An 8,912-nucleotide genomic window follows, 5' to 3' on the forward strand; every position below is an offset into this window, starting at 1 on the left:
ACAGGAAGCGACCTCCAGGTACGCGGATGTCGTGAGGCTAGGTTCACCATGCATGGTTAAAGAACTCGAATCGATTCATCTGCCTCTCACAGTTTGAGATTGCTTGATCGCTATGTCACCCTGAGTAAATGAGGAATCTGATGATGACATGTTGATTGATATATCTACACACCTTGTTTGGTTCTATGATTGCTTAGAATAGGTTGCAAAACCTAGATTGATAAATGAACCTAGAACCGGAGCTAAAACTTGAAAAGAAGGTTTTTACTTAGCGCTTTTGGCAAGCAAACCCTCAGCCAAAAAGCCCTGCATGTCTAGAAGTGTGGAGTAGTTCTACCCCTATCGGTTAAGTCTTGTTGATCTTAGTAGCTCAGCCTTGTTGTGGCTCCTGTTTTTCAGGTGAAGTTGCTGCTCCCGACCCCTCTCTTGCTGGCGCTTGGCCGCCCCAGCTCCCGCCGGGCTGGACGGTCGAGTGGGATCCCTCCTCGGATGGCGAGGAGAGGAACTAGTGATGTCCCGGTTGGCCTCACCAGGATATCCGACCCCGACGATTGCTTCCGCTAGTGCTTATCTTCTGTTGTTTTCCAACCTTCTTGTAAAACTCTGATGTTCTTTCCGCAACTAAATCAAGTGGTTAATTTGTTAACTCGATGGACTTGTTGTATTCTCTGGAACCACTCACCTTCGTGTGAGTTTGCTAAAGCGGTCCTGTTCAAGTGGTTAAATCGGATGAAATCCGACGGCATTTCGTGTTAACTTGGCTAAGGCATCGGTGTCGCATGTTAGGCGACTTAACCGTGTTTAACCAAGCTAATCCGAAGTGGATCCGCCACAGCTGGTATCAGAGCTGGTTTAGCAGTGTAGAGAACACAACAAGTCCTAACACTTCTTTAAAAAAAATAAAAGTTGCAAGAAACTTTTGAAAAATCTCGTATGATCGTTAAGGATAGCTTTAGAGCGAGAGGCCCTAGGGGATTTTGGGGTTGTTTTAGGTGACTAATAATTACTTGGTTATCTTGCTAACCCTTCCAGCACTTCGCCATGTCTATTATACGTGTGCCGAGTTCCGCATCACGAGCATGTGAAGGTTGATAGGGAGTTCTATTCAAAGGACCCTATCATCGTGGTTGTTTTCTCCCACGTCTATCACACGTGGGCAGGTTCCGTATGTACTCCATACGAAGGTTGGTACGGTTCGATTCCAACGAACCTATCAGCACGGTTGGTTCGCCACGTTTGTCATACGTGTGCTGATTCCGCATCACGAGTATGCGAAGGGTTATATGGTTCCATTCCAAGGGAACCTATTTCCCCGGTTGAGTGCTGTCCATGCAGCCTTATACGCATGGGTGCCGTTCCTATAGTGAGCGGTAATGTTTGGGAACGCTTTCGTGGGTGCTGGCACAAAAGGTTCGTGTGTTGGTGTTTTCTGCAGGTACACTAACCGCGTTCGTTTAGGAGACGTTGTTAGAATCGACTAGCTATTATAGGGAGAGACGTAATTGTTGCCTTGTCACCGGCATTGACCGCGTAAGACCCAAGTTTCGGGCAGTTGTTTTTGGTTAAGTAAAGTAGGCCGTGCATGCGTCATGACCAGAAAGCTGTAAGGTTTCCTTCTCAACAGCAACCTTGTTCGGAGGAGTTCTTTTTGGATCTAAGGATTTCTAGTTTCTTTCAGTTGCTCTCGGTTAAAACCGAATGCTTCTCTGTCCGACCCCTGACCCTTTGAGTCTATCTCACGTGGTTTCGGTTTCTTGGTTCCAGATGGCTGTTCCCGGGCATGTTCTATTTGGAGCGGATGGTACTTTCCAGTCGACATGTCTGCATTTCGAGGGATTTCCCGCGATTCTGTGGGACACGTTGAAGTGGTTTGGGTACCAGTCCCCACCCTTGTACACCGGACGGCTATATCTGGAGCAGGGTATCCAGACGTGCCAAGTACAGGCGGTAGTACCTCCTCCCCCTGTGCAGCCCGACTGGCCCTCTTTCGGCATATCGGCCTATGGCCTTGCTCCTGAGGACACTTGGGAGTCTGCCGCCCTCCAGCTTCTCACCCAGTTCTGCCAGCTGCATCCCTTGGAGATCACGCTCGACCCGATTGGCCTATTCCCCGTCAGGAACCGGCTGGACCCGGCATGGCTCGACCGCGTCGGGAATATTGAGGTGCTAGCCACCACATACGCCATGGTCACCATCTCCACCAATGTCAGGTGTATGGTAGCCCTTTACCGGCTGATCGAGCTTCAAGGGAGAGCTATGACCCTCTTCGCCCGGACCGCAGTGAATGCTCATGGGTACCTCCAGTCAGCAAGGAGAGATATGGTAGGCCAAACCTACCAGCTTATTGTGGCGGATCCACTTCAAATTAGCTTGATTAAACAGGGTTAATCCGCCTAACATGCGGCACTCCTGCCCTAACCAAGTTAACCCGAAGTGCCGTCGGATTTCCTCCGATTTAACCACTTGAACAGGATCGAGTTTAGAAACTCACACGAAGGTGAGTGGTTCCAGAGAATACAACGAGTCCACTGAGTTAGACAAATTTACCCATTTAGTTCGACCATAAAATCCAACATCAGAGTTTTACAAGATTCAAAAGAAACAACGGAGAAAAACACTAGCGGAAGACTTCGTCGGGGTCGGACATCCCTGGTGAGGCCAACCGGGACATCACTGGTTCCTCTCCTCGCCGTCCGAGGAAGGATCCCACTTGACCGTCCAGCCTGGCGGAAGCTGGGGCGGCCAAGCGCCAGCAAAAGAGGGGTCGGGAGCAGCAACTTCACCTGAAAAACAGGAGCCACAACAAGGCTGAGCTACTAAGCTCAGCAAGACTTAACCGATGGGAGTAAAACTACTCCTCCAACTAGACATGCAGGGCTTTTTGGCTGAGGGGTTTGTTTGCCAAAAGCACTAAGTAACCCTATTTTCAAGTTTTAGCTCCGGTTCTAGGTTCATTTACCAGTCTAGGTTGTGCAACCTATTCTAAGCATTCATAGAACCAAACAGAATGTATAGATATATCAACACACATGTCATCATCAGATTCCTCATTTACTCAGGGTGACATAGCGATCAAGCAATCTCAAACTGTGAGAGGCAGACGAATCGATTCGAGTTCTTTAACCATGCATGGTGAACTAGCCTCACGACATCCGCGCACCCGGAGGTCACTTCCTGTGTCGGCCTTCCCCATCAATCCCCTAACCCGTGTCGGGCCCATTTTCTTTGGTGCAAGGTTCCACAGACCCGGCCTCTGCCGTCCTGTAACCACGCTTGCCACCACGTGCGACAACCAGCAGGGGAAACTCCGTTCCAAGAACAATGGGACGACCGCTCACGTCTAGGTTCAATCCGGTACTAGGCTTCCTCATCCCATACTAAGTATGAGGCTAGTACTTTCAAACACTTGATCACGAACACCACCACTGTCGGGCCTTAGCAAGTTTTCATAGACAGACGGGGCGACCATCCGACCACCAAAGAGTTACCAAAACCCTGCCCCGTCCATCGTCCTTATAGTTGTAACAGGAGAGTGAACAAGCAACTCCTACAACTCGCGAGTGACAGGAAATCACTCGGCTTTTACCGTCTCCTAGTTAAGCAATGCATCTATTCGGTCCAACAGCTAGTGCTCAGATCATGGGGGTAACTGAGTCATGCATCTAGGGTTTCACACAATTCCTATACGTAAATGCACAAGCATGATACAGAAGGCATGCGCAAGTCTGGTAAAACACATAGGACTTTCATGCAATCGGGGCTTGCCTTCAAGCAAAGAGGACGGAAACTGCTCGACTTCTGGGGCGACTTCGGCTTCGGCGGGCAGGAACTCAGCTACAGCTTCTTCTTCTGGCGCCAGGTGAAACTCGTAGAAGCCGTCGGCGAGGTGCAGCTCTACACGAATGCAATGCAAGAGTTAGCATAGACAGTTATTTCAACAGCAACACTGGCTTGCCTGAGCCCAGAAACTTGCGACAAAGAGCAGGAGGGTGGGGAGGTTCAAGAGAGCTGGTGAAGATCAAGAGGTAAGGGTCGGAAAGAAACTTATGATCCGATCCTTGAACTAGAGGATGTGGGAAAACTAGGGATCCTCAGACGCAAGCGTTGAAGGGTTCCTAAGTTTTACACATACACCCTCGGGTTGAAGAAAAAGATCACAGCCGAGCCCTCGGGCGAGGCGGATAAGGGTCGGCGGAACAGATAGGGTCGGGCGAGATGGAACCGGGGTCGGGCGGATAGGAGGGGTCGGGCGAGGCGGACTAGGGTCGGCAACTCACCTTCTTCCTGAAAGGAAAGCTTGGGGTCGGGAAGAAGCAGACTTGGGCGGAGGAACTAAAGCTTGAACAACGACTAAGACCGGAAAGCTACGGCGGCGGCGGGGCTTCTTGCAGATCACAAGAGAGCTTTCACGCAGCTCGGAGGAGCAAGCGGCTGGGTGACTTGGAGAAAACTGAGAGAGAATCTGAGAGCAGAGCTCCTCAGGAACTTGGTGGGTGGCGCTAGGAGCTTGAGCAGGGAGCGAGAGAAAGGCTGAAGGCAACAATGGCGGAGGGAACTCCGGCGGCTGGTGCATTCCTTTTATAGCTGTGGGAACAGAGGAAAGGAAGCGGCGCGGGAGAGAGAGAAGGGGAGCGGCGCGAAGGCCGGGGAGAGGCAATGGAGTGCTCTGCCGGGGCGGCGATTGAGCGAAGAGGGCGGTGCTGCAGAACTCCATGGGTGACGCCAGCGATCATTGCGTTCTGCCGTCAGGGCGGCGTAGGAGCGGGTAGACCGGTGGTTGAGATTTGGCGGTAAGCGGGCGTCGCCGTGCGGAAGATTTGATAGAAGCGACCGGTTTAACGGCGCTAGAATTGAGGGCGCACAGGTGAGAAGACAGGCAGCCGCGGGCGCGCGGGCGAACGTGGAGCAACAGATTGTCGGGCGGCTTCTGATAGGGCGGGGGAAAGGAGCTGTCGCGGCCGCGGTCGGGGTTGGCGATGGAGGAATCGTCGTGTAGCGGAGACCAGGCGGCGCGACTATGGTTGAAGTGACGGAAAAGATGGGCGACATCGGGCTCTGGGGCCGGGATCTGGCGGCGTGATGATGGGCGCAGGAGGCGAGGTTCTGCAGAAAGGTTGCAGAGGGCTTCCGCTGCCATTGGGGAAGGGGGCGCGAGAACCCACTTGGTCGCTTGCCAGAGACAAAACTGAGCGGCGGGCGTCGGAGAAGACGAGCCACGCGGCAGGAAGACTCTGAAGCGGGCATGCAACTCGAGTGCGCCTGTCACGGAGGATCTGGAGAAAAGATCTCGCGGGTCCACAGGGCGGATAGAACAGATGGTTGAGGAAGATTAGCAGGATCCGACGGTGGGCTGTGCTTGCCGGGGTTGGGAGAGGATCTTATCACACTATCCTCGGAAGACCAGCACTGGCTAAGTTCATGGCAATCCCACACTATGTTTACCTACTCCTAAAGATACCAGGACCTAAGGGAGTACTCTCCCTCTGTGGAGACTTACGAAGATCATATGAATGCGACACAGAAGTTGTTGAGCTAGCGGCAACTACTCAAGTACCCAGCTCAATACAACAAGTCTTCGCTGCTTCAAAAAAGCTCTCCCTAACGGAACTCAAAATCCCAGAGAACAAGTTGGGAGCTACTAAAGTCAAACCGGCAAGTGAAGTGGACTTCAAAGCCATTGACCTTAAAACCGGTGACTCCTCCAAGACAGCCTTGATCGGCACAGGGCTGGATGCCAAATAGGAAAGCGCGCTCGTCAGCTTCTTTCAGGCAAACTGAGACATTTTTGCATGGAAACCGACAGATATGCTAGGTGTTCCTAAGGAGTTGATCAAGCATTCACTCAACATAGATCCTAAAGCTACTCCAAAGAGACAGCGACAACGCAGATTTGCCCAGGACAAAAGAGAAGCCATCAAGAAAGAGCTAGCAAAACTACTTGCGGCAGGCTTCATAAAAGAGGTTGTTGACGCTAGATTTTGACACATATGGAATCGACGTCAAGGGAAGAAAGAATTGGCCGATGCGGCAGATTAAAAGGTCATGACTGGGAATCGGCCGATTGGTGCTACAGTTGGGGATCGACCGATTGGCGCTACAGTGTTTTGGCAGACGGAGTTGGTGGAGATCGGCCGACTGGAAGGCTGGAGCGATTGGGCCAATATGGGCTTAAAGTGGATCAGGGAAAGAAGATAGAGAAAGATTGGCCTGCGGGAGTATAGTAACTAACTCCGATACGAGTTGTGTTTGTAAATATTCGTTTTCATTTAAGATTAGAGATAGATCCTAGTCGGTTAAGAAATTTGTTGTAACAGGCTATAAATAGCTATCCTCGGAGATTTGTAAAACAATACATCAATCAATACAACAATCTACTATTTCCTCATACTTTACTTTCAAGTCGGCGACTTCGCCAATACTTTTCTTCTTTCACGAGTTCGTACGGGTTGGCGGGGCTGCATCGACACGATCTCCGGCCGATTCTGTATGTTCTGTTTATCGAGTAACATCTAAGCTTTAACTTCGGGTGCATCATTGTTGTTTTGTTTAGATTTATTCACCAGTTATCGATATTTACTAGAATTATAGGTTTTATCTGTTGTTCTAGTTTTATCACCAGTTATCCAGCTTGGGATTTGAACTGTCGGCTCTGTTATTGTTACTTTCATTCATCATTATTATATAGCCGATTAGATCTATTTCAAGTGTTGCTTTCGTAGCTTTGTCTAGCTTACTCTAGTAGTTTCCTTCGCAATCACTACGTGATTGTCGGCTGTATCATAGCCGAATATCTTTATATAGCAAATCGGCCGATTCGCTGATACGCTTTCGAGATCGGAACCTTAGCCGATCGGAACCCCTGGAATTTGACACGTTTTCTTCCTTGCCAATCAATAGGTCAGATTGGCTGGCACGCCGCGCGAACCACACCAGGGCAATCACCCGAACAGGAGGTAAGCAGATTCTCCCGGGTCCTGTGTCCGACGCTGAGGGTCAATCGGCTAACTTTTAGCGACAACACACTTTTGACACGCCCGGTGGGACAACCTCAACATCCATCATGTCAAAAGCTGCCGAGATCTCCAAAGATAACATCATCGAGGTGATGGAAGCAAATCTCAAGGATGACCAGAGAGAAGAATTGGCAAAGCAAATGGAACAATACAGGAAAAAAATGCTTGCAATCTTTTAGTCGTACCAGGAGCGGGGAGACCGTCAAGAAACCTCCTTTTCCAACTCCCAGCCAGATCACCATCGCTGAGGATTTGGCCAAGATGTCCGACATGATCCAACAGTCTGTCTACCAGGCCTTCATCGATCAATCCCTAGTGATGGCCAACATGGTGTACAATGCCGTCATCAGCTCCCCAGCCAATGGCGTATCTCAAGGATATCAGGGGTTGGCGTACGCCCTACCCATCGCAGCCCCAGTTAGGAGCTTACTGGGCAAATCTCAATCGGCTCCTCAGCCGATGCCGACACAGCATGGAGGATACAACACTTCACTGCCTTCAATGCATCCAGGATACAACAGTGCGCCATGCTTTCAATCACAAGCACCACCGTAGCCTGCTCAAGTTTCCTCCGTGCAATCATTGCCATCAAACTCAATGCCTTAGGGGGCACTGTCGACAGCGGCCGTTCTAGATCAATCGATCAGCTATGGAGGCTCTCCGATCCAGGCACCATTCCAGTCGGCCACCCAGCCGACGGTTCCACAGTATCAACCGGCCATGTCAGAAATCGGCAGGGGGGCAGACGCTGCTGAGGCACTCCGAGGTGTAGCACCGATGATACTGTACGATGAGATGGCCGGTTTGCTGCGCCATCAAATGTCAACCGCTCAGCCGGCCACGTTGCTGCAGAATCCACCGCACGCTTTGATTCATCACCCGGTCATCCCACCGCAGATCCACCAACATGTGCCCAGCCAGTAATTCATCAGCAGCAAGTAGACTGACGGCAAGGATAGTGGAGGTGATTCAAGATCAATTCGGGTTGAAACCAAGGGTACAAACTTACACATACAAAATGCCATACCCACCTGCCTATGATCTACTGCTGTTTTCCCATCGGTACAAAGTTCCCGACTTCACCAAGTTTTCGGGGCTGGATGACACCTCAACTGTGGAACACGTAAATAGGTTCATCATCCAATGCAGGGAGGAGGCTACATAGGATGCTCTGCGGGTGCGTCTGTTCTCATCATCCCTGTTCGAATCGGCTTTCCAGTGGTTCACTACGCTGCCGCCCAATTCCATCATCACCTAGGCCGACCTGGAAAAACAGATCCACAAATACCTCTACGCAGGAGTCCACGAGATGAAGCTCTCAGATTTGACCAGCCTCAGGCAGAGGAGCGACAAGCTAGTGACCAATTATGTGCAGAGGTTCAGGGAAATCAAAAACAAATGCTACACCCTAGTCTTGACCGATGCGCAGCTGGACGATATCGCCTTCCCAGCCCTCCTGCCACACATCAAAGAAAAGTACACTTCCCAGGAGTTCGAGAGCCTAAGTCAGATCGTTCACCGATTAGCTGGCCAAGAAGTACGCACTTTGATCAGCGGAGAAATTTTCAGAAAAAGGTGGTGTACTTGGAGGGATCTGAATCCGAGGAGGAAACGGAAATCGGCCTAGCGGAATGGGTCAAAGGGAAGAAGCCGATATCGTGTCCTTTCAGGAAAAAAGAGCCAGAAGCATTTGGTTTTGACACCTCCAAGGCCGACAAAATTTTCGACATACTTCTCCAAGAAGGGCAGATCAAGCTCTCGCCTTATCATACGATCCCATCGGCCGAGCAGCTAAAAAAGATGAAGTATTGCAAATGGCATAATGCCATGTCCCATGACACAAATGAGTGCAAGATCTTCCATCAGCAGATACAATCAGCCATCGAGCAGGGCAGGCTC

The sequence above is a fragment of the Setaria italica genome, chromosome IV, assembly GCF_000263155.2.
Source record: "Setaria italica strain Yugu1 chromosome IV, Setaria_italica_v2.0, whole genome shotgun sequence".
Classification (NCBI taxonomy): domain Eukaryota; kingdom Viridiplantae; phylum Streptophyta; class Magnoliopsida; order Poales; family Poaceae; genus Setaria; species Setaria italica.